Source organism: Bos grunniens, chromosome 8 (assembly GCF_055505025.1).
Source record: "Bos grunniens cultivar Pamir isolate PY7600 chromosome 8, Bosgru_T2T1.0, whole genome shotgun sequence".
Classification (NCBI taxonomy): Eukaryota; Metazoa; Chordata; class Mammalia; order Artiodactyla; family Bovidae; genus Bos; species Bos grunniens.
In genome coordinates, this window is record NC_141172.1 from 3,882,433 (window position 1) to 3,898,839 (window position 16,407).

The 16,407-nt window shown below is 47.5% G+C and overlaps 1 long non-coding RNA gene across 1 annotated transcript in view; it reads right to left on the reverse strand.

Annotated features, from left to right (window-relative positions):
• LOC147366558 (uncharacterized) overlaps window positions 1-994 on the reverse strand; it is a 357,719-nt gene extending 356,725 nt beyond the window's left edge. Inside the window, exon 1 of the long non-coding RNA XR_015169365.1 lies at window positions 879-994. This is a non-coding gene — a long non-coding RNA (uncharacterized LOC147366558). The remainder of the gene's footprint in view (window positions 1-878) is intronic.
• Between the last annotated feature and the right edge of the window lie 15,413 nt (window positions 995-16,407).

Below are 16,407 nucleotides of genomic sequence, written 5' to 3' on the forward strand. Positions count from 1 at the left end.
TGGCCTGGGACTTCCCTGGCGGTCCAGTGGCGAAGACTCCTCACTCCCAGTGCAGGGGGCCCAGGTTCGATCCCTGGTCAGGGAACTAGATCCTGCATGTTGCAACTAAGACTTGGCACAGCAAGTGAAAGAAAAAAAGGCAATTGGATTTCCCAGGTGGCTTAGTGAATAAGCATCTGCCTGCCACCACAGGAGACACTGGTTTGATCCCTCATCTGGGAAGATCCCACAGGCTGCGGAGCAAGTAAGCCGGTGCACCAGAATACTGAGCCGGTTCTCCAGAGTCTGGGAGCCGCAAATACATACGCCCACATGCCCTAGAGCCCCTGTTCTGCCACAAGAGAAGTCACTGTCGTGAGAAGCCTGGGCACCACATCTAGAAGGTAGCCCCCACTTGTCTCAACTAGAGAAAGCCCGAGCAGCAAAAGAAGACCCAGCGCGACCATAAATAAAGTTTTAAAAGAAATGCCCAGAGGTGCGTCCACTGCCTTACTGTCTAACTTCGCTTTCCCCACTGTCATGGCGGCCAGAATCTCCACAAGCCTGAGGGTGTCTAGGAGTTCTCTGTACTCTTGGCAGTGCCCAGCCGTCATGGAGAGCCACCACAGGACCCCAGTACTGGCGGATGGCACCCTGGGGTACCCCCTCACCCCTAGCTTTCGAGACCCGTGTCAGTGGATGACCACAGCGGGATTACAACGGTAATCTGCCAGCCCCCGTCCTCATTTCCCAACATTTTGGTGCTCGTGGGCATTTCCTCAGTCCCCTGGCTGCTCCGCCAATTTGTTGGACTGCACCCAGAAGCTTAGCTTTAAGACCGAAGGAAGAGCCGGGGTCAGCGACAGAGACATCAGCGGTTCATGGAATGGGGAACTTACCTGTCTGAAGCAGGGTCCCGGGACAACAGACAGCCGCACTGTATGCAGTGGAGCGCAGGCAGGACAGGGCGGCCGCCTCCGCCCTGGGGCAGGGTGGGCGGGGTGGGGGTGGGCGTGGGGGTGGGGACTGGGGGAGATCGCCCCTTATAGGGGGATTGACACCTGGTCTGCACCGGGGTTACCAGGGCAACCAGCAGAGGGCCACGCCCCTCACGGCCCCTTTGATGAGCCATCCAGGTGGAGATTTCTGATCTCAACGTGAGAACAATCTGGGGCAGGTGTGTACGGAGGTCAGTCATGTGAGTCCGGTAGCAGAGATTGTTCAACTGGTGGGTCACTCCTAATGTGTGCTGGGCTTCACTGTGAGTAGAATGAAGCACTCATTCAAGGCTGGAATAAGACAAACCCAGTCTGAGGGTCCAGGTAAGGCAGTGGCACCCCACTCCAGTACTCCTGCCTGGAAAATCCTATGGATGGAGAAGCCTGGTGGGCTGCAGTCCATGGGGTCGCTAAGAGTCAGACACGACTGAGCGACTTCACTTTCACTTTTCACTTTCATGCATTGGAGAAGGAAATGGCAACCCACTCCAGTGTTCTTGCCTGGAGAATCCCAGGGACGGGGGTTCCTGGTGGGCTGCTGTCTATGGGGTCGCAGAGTCGGACGCGACTGAAGTGACTTAGCAGCAGCAGTCTGAGGGTCTCATGTAAAACATACTGACTACAGTTGACACCGAATTGTATAACTGACACTAGCTAAGCAAGGAGAGGCTTCCGGTGTGGTTCAGTGGTAAAGAATCGACCTGCCAGTGCAGGAGACATGGGTTCAACCCCTGCATCAGGAAGATCCCCTGGAGAAGGAAATGGCAACCCACTCCAGTATTCTTGCCTAGAGAATCCCATGGACAGAGGAGCCTGGTGGGCTACAGTCCATAGGGTCAAAAAGAGTCACATACAACTGAGCAACTAAACAACAAGAAGCAGCAAGGAGAACTGAAATGTTCTCATCAGGAAAAAAAAAAAAAAGATAAATATGTGAGGTGATAATTGTGTTAATTAACGAGAAAAATCATTTCACAAAGTATACATGTATTAACTCACCACAATGTATATGGTAAATATCTAATTTTATATGTCAATTATACCTCGACAAAAGCTGAATTAAAAAAAAAAGAGAGAGATTCATGAGCTCTCAGAAGACAAATCCTTTTCCCGCTTTTCTAGTAAAATTCAAAAAAGTTGCAAGACCCTGAAAGAAAATTGGTCCTGTCCAGTGCATTGGCAGCAGTGCTGCGGCTGCTGCTAAGTCGCTCCAGTCGTGTCCGACCCTGTGCAACCCCACAGACGGCAGCCTAGCAGGCTCCCCCATCCCTGGGATTCTCCAGGCAAGAACACTGGAGTGGGTTGCCATTTCCTTCTCCAATGCAGGAAAGTGAAAAGTGAAAGTGAAGTTGCTCAGTCGTGTCCAACTCTTTGCAACCCCATGACTGCAGCCTTCCAGGCTCCTCCATCCATGGGATTTTCCAGGCAAGAGTACTGGAGTGGGGTGCCATCACCTTCTTCAATTGGCAGCAGAGGTGCCTGCAAAATTCTCTCTGTGCTACAGCATGCTGTGGGGACCAAAAAAGATCACAGCTTTCCGAGACTGAGAAAAATAAATGATCACAGGACCATGGGATCTAAAGAAATGCCGTCAATCACTGAGGAATGAGAATCACGAAGCAACAGTTTTTGGAGCCCATCAGTCAAGCTATGGACGTCTCTGCCTGACCCCACCCGGGGACCTTCATCTCCCCTAGACCCACCCAGCCCAGTGAGGACACCCTGCCAGAAGAAGGCTTAGAAACCACTGGTCCTCACGTGTCAGAACTTTGGGAATGACAAAGGACTAGATGTGCTTTCAAAGGAGGGGACAGACTTTTCTGAGGAGGTTGAATTCAAATGTATTTTTCTGAATTTTTAAAACTGAGATATAATTGACCTATAACCTAGTCAGTGTATTGAAAAGCAGAGACATCACTTTGCCGACAAAGGTCTGTATAGTTAAGGCTATGGTTTTTTCAGTAGTCATGTATGGATGTGAAAATTGGGCCATAAGGAAGGCTGAGTGCCGAAGAATTGATGCTTTCGAAATGTAGTGCTAGAGAAGGCTCTTGAGAGTTCCTTGGACAGCAAGAAGATCAAACCAGTCAATCCTAAAGGAAATCAATCCTTAATATTCATTAGAAGGAATGATGTTGAAGCTGAAGCTCCAATACTTTAGCCACCTGTTGCAAAGAGCTGACTCATTGGAGAAGAGATGCTGGGAAAGATCAAGGGAAGGAGGAGAAGGGAGCAACAGAGGACAAGATGGTTGGATGGCATCACTGACTCAATGGACATGAGTTTGAGCAAACTTTGGTAGATAGTGGAGGACAAGGAAGCCTGGTGTGCTGCAGTCCATGGGGTTGCAAAGATTTAGACATGACTGAGCTACTGAACAGCAACAACATAATCTATTTACCTCCGGGTGTCCACATAATGATTTGATATTTGTACCTATTACAAAACAATCACCACAATAAGTCTGGTTACCATCTGTCACCGTGGAATTACTAATTTTCTTGCAATGCAAGCATTTAAGACCCACTGTCTTAGCACATACAACACAGAATGGGTAACTGTCGTGACCATGCTATAGGTCACATTCCCAGAAGCTTTTCATTGTATAACTGGAAGATTGTACCTTTTCACCATCTATACCATTTCATCCACAAATCCTCTTTTATTTTCCACTGTATACAATGTCTAGCATAGTCCCTGGGACATCCAGGTACTTACTTAATGTTTGTTGAATGAATCATGAACCCATTACTTCTCACTTAAAAACCCCAGGTCTATGAAAGGGTGATAGCAAATCCCACTCCTGTTGAGCTGGTCTCTCTTTGACTACCAACTGAATTATCTGTCTCCACTCACCAGCCACCTCGATGTTTATTCCCTGTGCCCCTTCTTCCAGCCTCTTTCATAAAACCTCCCTTGTCGGGGAGGGAAAGCACATGTTCCAGCTGAGCCGGCATTCTCCTGCTGACCTAAAACAGCCTTCACTCCGCCAGACCTCCTAATCCTCGCCCCAGGAGATCTCTGTAATCCTGTCTCACGTCCTGAGTCCCTCTGGCCCCATTTTTCTCCTGTTCCTAGTCAAGCACCGCCTCACTTTCTAATCCTGCTCCAAGTCTCTTGGTCCTTTGAGGTGATTTTCGTCCTGCTGAGTCTCCACGCTGGATATTGGAGGAACAGAGCAGGAAAATGCCCTTTTCTGTCCCAGATGAATCAGTAACCCTGTCCTAGATGTGTGTGTGTTCGTGTGTGCTTGTGTGAACTGCTTTTCCTTTAGCTGCAGATATACGAGCCCATGGTGGAAAAGTTGAAATCATCTGCATTCTTTTCTTGTCTACTTTCCCTTAGAAAGAAAACTTTATTCAAAAGTATAAGCAAGCATTAGGGTCTGTTCTGTTGTGATTTTACTCACCAGCTCACTGTGACGGAGCCATGTTTGTGAGCTGAGGATGGGGTGTGAATTGAAGAGGTGGGCGTGAGCAGAGTGGATGGACAGGCTGGAGTGCAGGTGCCCACCTCATCCTGTGCTGGACTCTCGGTGGCTCTTCTCTGGCACAACGAGGGGCTGAAATTTACACAGATGTGGACAATTATGCCTTTGGAACTTGAAATTTGGTTTCCAAAGCCATTTATCCCAGTGTCTACACAGATGCCATTTGGATGAGAGTTTAGAACGTTTGAGAGTTCAGACGATGGTTTCCTCTACCCCTTGCCAGAGCCCTTACACATTCACAGCATTTAGAAAGAGAACCAGGCACTCTGACAGCTTTGGGCAGGACTGGCACATCCACTGCCCAGCCTCGCTGGGTAGCCCATGTCCTTTTTTGCCTCACATCCTCCTCTTCCAAGAGCAGAGCCTGTGCAGCTGGTCCCTCTGCAGCCACGTGGCCATAAACCAACAGCAGCTGCTGTTCCCTCCACCTGGACTCAGGAGTGGGAACAGGAGTGCCCTGAAGGAGCCTTTGCCATCAGTTGACACTGGGCTTTCCAAATGGCTCAGTGGGTAAAGAATCCACCTGACACTGTAGGAGACACAGGGTAGAAGATCCCAGGGTGGGAAGATGCACTGCAGGAGGGCATGGCAACCCACTCCAGTATTCCTGCCTAGAGAATCCCATGGACAGAGGAGCCTGGTGGGCTACAGTCCATGGGGTCACAAAGAGTTGGACATGACTGAGCAGACAGCAGAGCTCTAAGAATAGAGAGGCTGTGAGTTCAGTGGCCAAGAATAAAAAGAAAGCTCTTCCCAGCGTTCTGTCTGGCAACCCCCGGTGGAGCAGCTTTAAGAAACTGAAACCCCGGTCCTGGTTGAGATCAGACAGGCGTTAATGGATGCTGGACCCCAGAGAGTGATGCAAGCTCAGACTTCCACCTCTCGGGCTGCTTCTCTTTCACCCAATAAACTCAATCACACACCTGGGAATTGATCCCCCAAAATGCCTCTTTTAAGCTTGGCTCCCCAAATTCCACAGTGAAATTCCTCCCTGGCTCTTGATTGAGGAGGTGGAGAAAAGGTGAAGGAATTGGGAGTGACTGGGGCACTCGCTGACATGGCCAAGTTCATGTCCTGCCCGTCCGGATCTCCCAGGAAACTAAGAGGAAGTGGGTGGGACTTCCCTGGTGGTCCAGTGCTTAAGACCCTGTGCTTCTACTGCAAGGGGCTCAGGTTCAATCCGTGGCCAGGGAGCTCAGATCCCACATGTTGTGTATGCATGCAAGTGTGCTAAGTCACTTCAGTCATTTCCAACTCTTTTCAACCCTGTGGACTACAGCCTCCCAGACTCCCCTGTCCAAGGGCAATAATACTGCAGTGGGTTGCCATTCCAGGGGATCTTCCTGACCCAGGGATGGAACCCAAGTCTCCTGCATTGCAGACGGATTCTTAATCACTGAGCCACTGGGAAAGCCAACCATGAGTGTGGCGCAGCCAAAAAAAGAAGAAGAAAAGGGAGGCAATTCCTTTGTGGAATGTATGTGGAGGTGGCATGCATTTTCTGTCATCCGGGTTCAAACGTGGAATCTATGGCAGCCAGAAAAGTGAATACAAAAGTGCTTGTGTGTGTCTACTTCCAGTTCCTTTGTTTTTGCAAGAGTGTCCATAGCTCTCCGTGGCTTCTCGGAGAAGTCTGTAGGCCAAACCAGGTTCAGAACTGTCACCCTGTGTCCTCCATGATTTCACATCCCCTGTCAGCATGGACAGACACCTGAGAGCACTGGTCCAGCAGCAGAGGGTGAACCCCAATTGTGGCCAAATTTCCCGAATAAGGAATCTGGTATCCACCGCCTTGATTCCCTCCTGACAACCCTATACCAGCCTCTACTCCTATAGTGGCAGAAAGCAAAGAAGAACTAAAGAGCCTCTTGATGCAAGAGGAAGAGGAGAGTGAAAAAGTTGGTTTAAAACTCAACATTCAGAAAACTAAGATCATGGCATCCGGTCCCATCACTTCATGGCAAATAGATGGAGAAACAGTGGAAACAGTGGCTGACTTTATTTTGGGGGGCTCCAAAATCACTGCAGAGGTGATTGCAGCCATGAAATTAAAAGATGCTTACTCCTTGGAAGGAAAGTTATGACCAACCTAGACAGCATATTAAAAAGCAGAGACATTACCTTACCAACAAAGGTCCATCTAGTCAAAGCTATGGTTTTTCCAGTAGTCATGTATGGATGTGAGAGTTGGACTATAAACAATGCTGAGCACTGAAGAATTGATGCTCTTGAACTGTGGCATTGGAGAAGACTCTTGAGAGTCCCTTGGACTGCAAGGAGATCCAACCAGTCCATCCTAAAGGAGATCAGTCCTGGGTTTTCATTGGAAGGACTGATGCTGAAGCTGAAACTCCAATACTTTGGCCACCTGATGCGAAGAACTGACTCATTTGAGAAGACCCTGATGCTGGGAAAGATTGAAGGTGGGAGGAGAAGGGGATGACAGAGGATTAGATGGTTGGATGGCATCACCAACTCAATGGACATGAATTTGAGTAAACTCTGGGAGTTGGTGATGGATAGGGAGGCCTGGCGTGTTATATACAGTCCATGGGGTCATAAAGAGTCAGACACAACTGAGCAACTGAACTGAACTAAACTGACTCCTATAGTAAGTGGAGGACTTCCCTGGTGGTCCAGCGGTTAAGAATCTGGCTGCCAGTGCAGGGGACACGGGTTCCATCCCTGGTCAAGGAAGATCCACATGCAACTAAGCCCGTGTGCCACAACTACTGAGCCTGAGCTCTAGAGCCCGGAAGCCACAAGAAAAGCCACTGCAGTGAGAAGCCTGTGCACTGCGACTAGAGAAAGCCCACGCACAAAACAACAAAGACCCAAGGCAGCCAAATTTAAATAAATAAAAACTAAAAAAATTAAGTAAGTGGAAATGAAACAGCCCATGTGCCTACCACACTGTGTCCCAGCATCACTTATTGGATTGTGATATCCAGTACATCACATAACCTCCTCTCTGCCTCACTGCCCCAGCCCAGTAGGATCAGGCCCCATTCAGGCATCATTCTCTACTGGAGAGACTCCCTATCTACTCATTCTGGGCAAAAGAATTGTGACTAAAATGATGCCTCGGGTAGATCCTGTTCTTGTTTCCATTCTTAGCAGGACCCTGTAAAGACGTGAAAAGGACCAAGGTCCTCGCACTCGTCTAAGCACGCACACCTCAGTGGCTATACACACTGACCAGCTGTGCTACAGGAGGTGGTCCTGCTGGTGGCAGGAGGACCAGTGGAGGCTCTGGGCGGGAAGATTTGACATGGGGACGCATCCATGTCCAGACTTTTTTCTGTTGCCGTTTCTGCTGTTGATACTTTTCACCATTTTCCCACCCCTAACTATTCAGTTCTTAGTGCTGTGCTTAGTCGCTCAGTCGTGTCAGACTCTTTACGAACCCATGGACTGTAGCTTGCCAGGCTCCTCCATCCATGGGGATTCTCCAGGCAAGAACACTGCAGTGGGTTGCCATGCCCAGAGGATCTTCCTGACCCAGGGATTGAACCCAAGTCTCCTGCATTGTAGATGGATTCTTTACTGTCTGAGCCACCAGGGAAGCTCAAGAATACTGGAGGGGGTAGCCTATCCCTTCTCCAGTGGATCTTGCTCCCACATTGCAGGCAGATTCTCTACCAGCTGAGCTACCAGGAAAGTCCATTCAGTTCTTTACTACAATATTTGCAAAGAATGATTAAGTCATTTTTTTTCTCATGCTACAACTTTTCTAAGTCCCTCTACATGATGTAGAGCAGCGGTCCCCAAACTCTTTGGCACCAGTTTCGTGGAAGATGGTTTTTACACAGACCGGTGGGGAGGTGGCTGGGGATGATTCAAGCACAGTGCATGTATCGTGCGCTTTATTTCTATTATCTACATCAGCTCCACCTCAGATCATCAGGCACTAGACCCTGGAGGTTGGGGACCCCTGGGGTAGAGAATCTTCATCCAGTCAAGGAGTGCACCAATAGTCACTGTCTTTCCCATTTTCCTAATACTCTTTTGTTGTCGCTCTTCAGTCACTAAGTTGTGTCCGACTCTGTGACCCCATGGACCGCAGCACTCCAAGCTTCCCTGTCCTTCGCTATCTCCCAGAGCTTGCTCAAACTCATATCCATTGAGTTGGTGATGCCATCCAACCACCTTATTCCTCTGTCACCCCTTCTCCTCCTGCCTTCAATCCTTCCCAGCATCAGGGTCTTTTCCAATAGGTCAGTTCTTCTCATCAGGTGACCAAAGAACTGGAGCTTCAGCTTTAGCATCAGTCCTTCCAATGAATATTCAGGGTTGATTTCCTTTAGGATTGACTAGTTTGATCTCCTTGCTATCTAAGGGACTCTCAAGAGTCTTCTCCAGCACCACAGTTCAAAAGCATCGATTTTTTGGGGGCTCAGCCTTTTTTTGGTCCAACTCTCACTGGATGGCACATCCATCCCAGGCCACCAGGGGGCGTCAGGTGAACCCCTACACAGTGACCTCCTCCTCACACCTTCTACCTGCGACACTTGCCTCGTTCTGGAGCTCTCTCCTAGCTAACCTAGCTAACGTGGCGATAGGAGACAATGCTTTGAAGCAGGAAGATGACCAGTTATGAGCTAAAGAACCACCTGAAAGGAAAAATCTCCCATCTTACAGAAGTCATGAGCTCTGTGTCCTTGTTTCTAGACTGCAGTTTCACCCAGAGTCTCACTGCGGTTTGCAGTCCAATCTTCTCATGTTCTTTGACATGTAGACTGGCCCATGTGATATTTAATTCTCCAGTTTCTCTCCATATGAATTTAAGGCACCATCCAATCATCGTGGAATTAAAAAAAAAAAAAATCCCTGCTGAATCTCCACCAGGATTGTCAGGAACAGCTGCATCCTCATCCTTCCTTCTCTCCACAGCTTCGAAACGTGGCAGCAAACCTCTGCGTGGACAGCAAGCACGGAGCCACGGGGACCGAGCTAAGGCTGGACGTGTGTGTCAAGGACGGTTCTGAGAGGACCTGGTCTCATGAGCAGGTGCGTCCTGGGACTGGGGTGGGGGGCTGGTACAGGCAGGGGACAGTGTGGGAATAAGTCTCTACAGGGGCCTGGGAGGTCACCACCTAGCTCTGCAGTCAAGGGAACCCCTTCTTGGCTTCCACGTCCTCTCAGGACAGTCATGGTCATCCATTGAGATCAGGTATTCAAATGGGCTTTAAAGAAAGGATGCTGGCATTTCACGGCGGTGCAGTCATTAAGACTCCATGCTCCCACTGCTGCCAGTACAGGTGCAATCTCTGGTCGAGGAACGAAGATCCCGCGTGCCACATGGTTTCAAAAAAAAGAAAAGAATAGAAAGGATGGTAAAGAGATGTTGATGGTGACCCTAGTCTTCTCTTTCCTTTCCCAGGAGGATAGCTTTCAAACCATGAAAAGTTTGTAGGGTGTTTATACAACTCTCCCGAGCAGATTCCATGGTTTTATGGAAGGACTCTTGGTGATTCTGTCCGTTTTTGTGACTTTCTCTAATCTTATCTCCCCCTTTAGCTGCTTGGACAGCTTACTTTACATACACCTGTCACTGTAGCAGCAATCTGTGATCTTACACACAAAGGATAACTCAGAGGCAGGAACACCCCAGTGTGGACCACATGGGATGCTTTAAGACTTGCTGTTGTTTAGTCACTCAGTTGTGTCCGACCCAACCCTGTGGACTGTAGCCCACCAGGCTCCTCTGTCCACGGGCGTCTCCAGGCAAGAATACTGGAGTCGGTTGCCATTGCTCCTCCAGGGGATCTTCCCGACCCAAGGGTCACACCTGAATCTCCTGCACAGGCAGGCAGATTCCTTACCACTGAGCCACCAAGCAAGCAGGGAAGCCCTACTTTAAGACTATTTACTGCTTGTGCTTGAAAACAACATTCCAGAGCAACTCAGTTTATTAAGTGAGGTGTGGTTCCTGACTACCTCTGAAATGTGACAGTCCTGGTAAGGGGCTTCCCTCACCCCGAGTCACCTGTAAAACAGGAAAGACAGGGGAAGAATTGTGCCTGCCCCTTTTTATTGTTTTTAAATTATAAAATCTTTCAAACAGGAAACTATAAGAAATTAAACCGCACACCCTCATGTACTCATCACACAGACCAAAGGAGTATGTCTGGTAACTAACTAATGCTAAGTTAGTAGAAGCCCCCACCTCGCCCAGCCTGGGATCTCCAAGAGTTATTGGGTGTGATGAGGCTGAACATGTCGTCCTTCCCCTCTCCCCACTGTGCACCCTCTCCTGCCCCGCCCCAGTGCAGAGCAGCCAATCTAGGAAAACAGTTGCTCTAAGCCAAGTCCAGAGCACAGCCCAGAATCAAGTCCATCAACGCCTAAACCAGGGACTGTGCTGAGGGGAGCTTCCCCGGGGGGCTCAGTGGTGAAGAATCCAATGCATGAAACTCCAGAGACCCAGGTTCCATCCTTGGGTGGGGAAGGTTGTCCGGGGAAGGGAATGGCAACCCACTCCGGTATCCTTGCCTGGAGAATCCACAGACAGAGGAGCCTGGCGGGCTACCGTCTATGGGGTCGCGATGGGTCAGACACGACTGAGCACACATGCTCGCAAATACACCCTGCATCTACGGACAGTGTCAGGTGGGTTTTAAGGAAGGCCCTGCAGCTCGAGGTTCACTGGCAGCTGTGGACCCTCAGTAGAAGCTGACTTGCCTTCTTTATCCTCTGCGTGTGTTAGCGCTCAGTCATGTCCGACTCTTTGCGACCCCGCGGACTGTAGCCCTCCAGGCTCCACTGTCCATCGAATTTTTCAGGCAACAGTGCCAGAGTGGGTAGCCATCCCCTTCTCCAGGGGATCTGTATCCTCTGTGACCAGGGCAGGGGACAGTGTCCACCCGTTTCCTCCATGAAGCAATTCTGATTGCAGCCTGGGAGCAAGAGAGGAGGCTTCACGGCCACTTGGTAAGGCTGGCGTCTAGAGGAGAAAGGACATTTTCAAAAAGGAAAAGGAGGGTGCCAGAAGGAAATGCCCCCGTCTCTGTTGAGTTCAGTTCCTCTCTACTGTGTCTGTTCAGCCTGACCAGGAGACACGCCTGTCCAGCTGGTTGTGAAGGACGCAGACATACCTGAATGACCGGATCAGGTTTAACATCTCCATCCCAGGGAATGTGCTAGAGTGAAATATGGGCTGCAACTTTATCTGATGGGTGACAATAAATATAAATAAAGCCAGCTATACTGCATACTCAGTCCTCCCTTGTCCTTTAGTCACTAAGTCACGTCTGACCCTTTTGCAACCCCATAGACTGTAGCCCACCAGGCTCCTCTGTCCATGGGATTTCCTAGGCAAGAATACTAGGGTAGGTTTCCATTTCCTTCTCCAGGGGATCGTCCCTACCCCGGGATGGAACCCCCGTCTCCTGCATTGGCAGGTGGATTCTTTACTGCTGAGCCACGAGGGCCAGGCCAAACTGCAAAAACCTGTGGCATGTAACTCAAGAAGTAGTCACCAGAGGGCAGCACTAGATAAGCAGACAGCTATCTAAGAGGAACAAAAGACCACTTAACACAGCTCTTTCTCTTTCTTTTTTTAAAATTTTAATTGGAGGCTAATTACTCTACAATATTGTGCTGGGTTTTGGGATACATGGACATGAATCAGCCATGGGTGTACATGTGTCCCCCATCCTGAACCCCCCTCCCACCTCCCTCCCCATCCCATCCCTCAGGGTTTTCCCAGCTCTTTAAAAAGATTTCCATTCCCCATAGTCTCCGAAAACAAGGCGATCAAACAAGGTTGACAGGAGGTGAAAGTCAATCTTATTTGAAACACGTATCACTGTATATTGACGTGGAGGTTCAAACATCACAAACTGCCTCTTTTCCAGTAATTAACTCTTCATTTTATTCGATTTATACTCAATATATATTTATTACTCAATGAAGGAAGATCCCCTGGAGAAGGGAATGGCAACCCACTCCAGTATTCTTGCCTGGAGCATCCCGTGGACAGAGGAGCCTGGAGGGCTACAGTCCATGCGGTCACCAAGAGTCAGACATGACTTAGCGACAGCCAAGGCTTTGTGTTTTGAGTAATACAATACAGACTCGGGCAACATTGTGCACACCACGTTAACATCAGAACCAAGAAGTCTAACTTATATATCATTATGAATCTGTTTTAAAGTCTCACTTCAAAGAAGAAAGTGGAGAAACTAATATCAATGTACTTCAAGAGTGAGGACTTTGAGGCTGAAAACAACTCAGGAGGTACTGTGCAGGGAACCTGAATAAAATCTGAATATTTCTTGTCAGTGAGGAGCAGCCCAAAGCTTTCCAAACCGTCAGGTACCTGCATGATGTGTGCCTGTTTCTGCTTTGACACGACTGCACAGGATTGCAGGTCTCAGAAATGAGACCAGTCAGTGGCTGATTGGTTCCGTGTGACAATTAGGATAAGTTATGCGGCAGGAGAGAGCATTTCAAAGACCCTGGAGAGGGCTTTCCTGGTGGTCTAGTGGTTAAGAATCCACCTGCCAATGCCAGACATGTGGGTTCAATCCCTGGTCTGGGAAGATCCCCTGGAGAAGGAAATGGCAACCCACTTCAGTGTTCTTGCCTGGGGAATCCCATGGACAGAGAAGCCTGGCAGGCTACAGTCCGTGGGATCAAAAATGAATGGGACAGGACTTAGCGACTAAACAACAACCAGAGGAAAGGAAACGGTAAGAAAGTAAAAAGAAATCACTGTCTATGGAAGCACACACAAGCCTGGACTCTTGAAGCATGGCAGCAGCCAGCCCACCCACTTCTGCAGGCCAGCTGGGTACTGAAAGGCAAGGCAAGGACCACAGCGCCCTTCAGCTCTGCCTTCTACAGGTATAGAATCAGGAAAGCGACAAAGAGGGAAATGGATAAACCAGTCACAGCCACCGGTACCCGCACTGCTTACGGTACCAAGATTTGTGAAGTTTAAATAACATAAAATTTAATCCATGACAGGTTTATAGGCCAGGACACTGTTATTCTAATAATAGGTAACTGAGCTGAGAATCATTGAAATTGAAAGCTCAAAAAATGAATTATTGGTGATATTGCTGTATTAATAATTAGACACAAACAAAACAAATTTATTTGAGAAACCGAAAAGACTAATTATAATTAGTTCCTCTTGACAGTTATTCCAGTGCACTTTCTGTTATATAATGAGTTCAAGTTTTTATTTATGCAATAGAAATTTTATTGGACATGAATTAAATGTCATGAATTGTTCTGGGTGCGGGAAACACAAAGATGAAGATATGGCTCCTGCCATCTGGGGTCTCACTGACCAGTAAAGTTTACAGAAACATAAACGGACAAGCATGATGAAATAAGGTGGGGGTGGGAGGGAAGGAGGGGTTCAGAGAGATGGCTTCTTAGGTGAGCTGGCTGGTGAATGTGGGCCTTGCAGCCAGAGGGCCTCTCGTGAACAAAGCCATAGACGAGAAAATACATACAACCTGATTAGTGCAAGGAACTACAGTTTTTTACATTGAGGTCTAACGGACATACAGTAAGATTTGTTTCAGTTATACAACATGTTGGCTCACCATTTGTATCTATTATGAAATGATAACCCCAATAAGTTTAGTTAATATTCATCACCAAACATAGTTTGTTGTTGTTGTTCTTCAGTTGCTCAGTTGTCTCCAAGTCTTTACGACCCCACGGATTGCAGCACACCAGGCTCCCCTGTCCATCACTGTCTCCCAGAGTTTGCTCAGACTCATGTGCATTGAGTCAGTGATGCCATCCAACCATCTCATCTTCTGTCATCCCCCTCTCTGCCTGCCCTCAATCTTTCCCAGCATCAGGGTCTTTTCCATCAGGTGGCCAAAGTTTTGGAGCTTCAGCTTCAGCATCAGTCCTTCCAATGAAAATTCAGGTTTCCTTTCAGATTGAATGGTTTAATCTCCTTGCTATACAAGGGACCAAACATAAAGTGAAGTGAAGTCGCTCAGTCGTGTCCGACTCTGCAACCCCATGGACTGTAGCCTACTACGCTCCTCTGTCCATGGGATTTTCCAGCCAAGAGTACTGGAGCAGGTTGCCATTTCCTTCTCCAGAGGATCTTCCTGACCTCTGGAAGTAAACATAGTTACTGAATTTCTTCCTTGTGATGAGAACTTTTAAGATTTACTCTCTTAGCAACTTATAAATATTTTACTATTGCTAGAACATAAACTAAAGGGGAAGGGATGCAGTTGGAAAACATGGTAAAGGTCAGAAGGTGGAAAGTTCTTTATGTTTTAAAGAGTTTGAACTCCATCTTCTAAGGGTTATGTGAAAATATGATGAGCTTTCAGGTTAAGAGCCAACATGGTCATGTGGGTATTTCAAAACTCTAATTCAAAAAAATACACTCACCCCAATGTTCATAGCAGCATTTTTTTATAATAGACAAGACATGGAAGCAAGCTAAAGGTCCACTGGCAGAGGAATGGATAAAGAAGATGTGGTACATATATACAATGGAATATTATTCAGCCATAAAAAGGAATGAAATAATGCCGTTTATACCAACATGGATGGACCTAGAGATCATCATACTAAGTGAAGTAAGACAGAGAAAGACAAATATCACATGATGTCACTTATATGTGGAATCTGAAAAAACTGATACAAATATACTCATGAACAAGATAGCAATGCAAAAGTAGGGAGTCAAGAGACGCCTGGATTAACAGGCAGATTTGGCCTTGGAGTACAGAATGAAGCAGGGAAAAGACTAATAGAGTTCTGCCAAGAGAACGCACTAGTCATAGCAAACACCCTCTTCCAACAACACAAGACTCTACACATGGACAATACCAGATGGTTAATACCGAAATCAGAATGATTATATTCTTTGCAGTCAAAGATGGAGAAGCTCTATACAGTCAGCAAAAACAAGACCAGGAGCTGACTGGCTCAGATCATGAACCCCTTATTGCAAAATTCAGACTTAAGTTGAAGAAAGTAGGGAAAACCGCTAGACCATTCAGGTATGACCTTACAATTATATATCAAATCCCTTACGATTATACAGTGGAAGTGACAAATAGATTCAAGGGATTAGATCTGGTAGACAGAGTGCCTGAAGAAGTATGGATGGAGGTTTGTGACTTTGTACAGGAGGCAGGGATCAAGACCATCCCCCAATACCAGAAATGCGAAAAGGCAAAATGGTTGTATGAGGAGGCCTGACAAATAGTTGAGAAAACAAGAGAAGCTAAAGGCAAAGGAGAAAAGGGTTCCAGAGTTCCAAAAAATAGCAAAGAGAGATAAGAAAGCCTTCCTCAGAGATCAATACAAAGAAATAGAGGAAAACAACAGAATGGGAAAGACTAGAAATCTCTTCAAGAAAATCAGAGATACCAAGGGAACATTTCATGCAAAGATGGGCACAATAAAGGAAAGAAATGGTATGGACCCAACAGAAGCAGAAGATATTAAGAAAGGTGGCAAGAATACACAGAAGAACTATACAAAAAAGATCTTCATGACCCAGATAATCACGATGGTGTGATCACCAGCCTAGAGCCAGACATCCTGGAATGCAAACTCAAGTGGGTCGTAGGAAGTATCACTAAAAATGAAGCTAGTGGAGGTGATGGAATTCCAGTTGAGCTATTTCAAATCCTGAAAGATGATGCTGTGAAAGTGCTGCACTCAACATGCCAGCAAATATGGAAAACTCAGCAGTGGCCCCAGGACCGGAAAAGGTAAGTTTTCATTCCAATCCCAAAGAAAGGCAATGCCAAAGAATGCTCAAACTACTGCACAACTGTACTCATCTCACACGCTAGTAAAGTAATGCTCAAAATTCTCCAAGCCAGGCTTCAGCAATACCTGAACCGTGAACTTCCAGATGTTCAAGCTGGATTTAGAAAAGACAGAGGAACCAGAGATCAAATTGCCAACATTCTCTGGATTATCAAAAAAGCA